Source organism: Poecilia reticulata, linkage group LG4 (genome assembly GCF_000633615.1).
Source record: "Poecilia reticulata strain Guanapo linkage group LG4, Guppy_female_1.0+MT, whole genome shotgun sequence".
Classification (NCBI taxonomy): domain Eukaryota; kingdom Metazoa; phylum Chordata; class Actinopteri; order Cyprinodontiformes; family Poeciliidae; genus Poecilia; species Poecilia reticulata.
The window spans coordinates 7486945-7489408 of record NC_024334.1 but is presented as its reverse complement, the minus strand read 5'-3'; positions in this window follow the sequence as shown (position 1 = coordinate 7489408).

The window sequence follows — 2464 nt, the reverse complement described above, 5'->3', positions numbered from 1 at the left end:
GGTCATGTAACAGTCATTGTTCATTGCTTCCTATAGGCTTCTATTTTCAAGAGCCAGCAGGAGCAACAATAGTGCTCAGTAGTACTGTGACATTTAATTTGCRAAATAATAAACAAACCACATTGGTCTTGGATTRAATAAAATATYGGGAGGGTTCAGTGTTGTTTTCTCTTTGTTACATAGTCTATATGTTCATGTTCATGCAAGTACATGAATATTTGTCATAAATAATAGSCATGTTTTTTTTAATCTCAATTGTCTTGTTTACAACAGATAGCTTTGGCGTCATTTAGTGAAGCTCTGAGGTGGAGTGTCCCAAAGGAGAGTAAARGCACCAGAAACATCTGTAGAGGGAACATCACCCCTTCCATTGTTCTTGTAATAGAGGAGCTGTTCCAGTTATACTTCTCAAAGTCTCTGTCTTTGCTATTGAGTGGATGCTTGGCAGAGWCTCAATGGAGGAAATCGGAGCACATCTGTAGATGCTCAGTGTGATGAGCATTAAAGCTGTCACTGATTTATTTATTGATAAAACAAATACCCGGAATCGGAAAGTTCACACTATTCAGCTTGCTGGTTCTGTGACAGCTTTCCTGCTGATGGTTTAAACATGTCAGCTGAGATAATGTGAGCTACAAATTAGAGAGAGATTACTTTAAAAACTGCCAGCTGTCTTCACATAACAGCAAATGAACTCTTCCATTTTTTTTTTAATTTATTTTGAAAAATCCTCATATTCAAATGTCAACTAAGTTCTTTCCTGTAAGTTTATTCCCATGAAAGATGACAAAATGTGACCCATGTTTGAACCAACAATACCCTCAGCATGTAGATATTRCACATTGGAGCTCCTTATAGTAAACCAAGGGTAAAACATGAAAAATCACAATTGTCAAAGCTTGAACAAGATTTCCTAAGGGCAGTCATGCATAGTTGGAATAAAATGTAATGATGGAGAGAGCATATCCACTCATTTCTGTACACACCTTGAATGCAATCANGGCATTCTTTAATTAGCTCAAAACAAACTGAACTGATTGGGTGAAATCTCAGTTTCTGAGAATGATTTTGTGTTAATTGTAATGAACATATGTTGTATAACTAACAAACGTATCCTGTAGCTTGCTCAAGGAATAATGGTCCAAATTTAAGCCAAATCTTAGTTCACACTTGACTGCCACTGTAGACCAAAGCCATCAGCCATAAGAAATGGTTGTAAAAAATGTCTCAACAAACTGGGACCCAACAACATTTGTTATCAATKGAAGCTAGAGGGCTTCTGCTAAAGAACATGCCATCTGACCATTAATTCAGAAGAAAACAGATCTGGTTACCTAATCTATTCTGGTTAATTAAATGAATGTACCAAAATAAAATAAACTACACATTAAGATGGTTGTAATGACAGAAAAAAATACTAATATTGAAGCAAAAATTACTTGAGTATTTTGCCTAGAAAAAGGTACAGTCCGTAGTTTGAAGTTTACCCCAGCAAAATGTCCACACCCACTTCCCCTATATGGCAAAATTAAAACTGCCTTCATGTAAATGCACACAATATAAATGTAGGGCTTAACTTAAAAGGTAAGATGTGAAATTAAATTAGTTCCTAATTTTACTTAGCACTTATTTTGAGAAAAGCTATATACCTTTAAAAACAAAGTAGAATTAGGCAACACAGGTGTCCAAGAAATGTGATTTGTTTGACAAGTTTACATTTTTCAAGGAACATGTATTTTTTCTCTTTCATCTTCATTACATCTGAGGAAGTGGAGCGTAACAGCAGACAAGAACAGAAGAAAAAGAAGCCATTCAGGTGGACGACTTAAGAAAAGGACAATGAGAGTGAGTTTGGAGAATGGCGAGGGGTGCACACCTACACATACAGTTCACTTTAGTATAAACATCATTCCCCCTGAGAATATCCAAGAATATGCTGCGGTAGCTATGAGTCACACAGCCTGACCAAATCTCCATCCGCAGACAGAAACACACACACACACACACGCACACCCACACACACACACACACACACACACACACGCACACACACACACACACACACACACGCACACGTGGACACACAAGATAATAATTAATCTGCCAGAATCTTGAGTCTGTTCCAAGCACTTCTTCACAGACTGCTGCCTCTCTGACCCCTGGCTTATTTCTGCTTTCGCCTTTAATGTGGGCCTTAAGAACTAACTACTGTTGGATGAAAGGTTTTTTAAAAAGAACAGGTCAATACCTGAGATATTGGATTCAAAAACTGGCATGCTTTTTTAATTTTTTTTTTTCACAAAACAAACTCCAGACACTAAGGCCCATTTCCAGTTATGTCCATCTGTAAAAGGAATGCATCCTGGGACCAAGTGGGACACTTCAAAGACGAAATGTTTTCCTTGATCTGCATGATTGTGCTCCAACTATCCAACAAATACAGATACAAATATTTTTTACATGT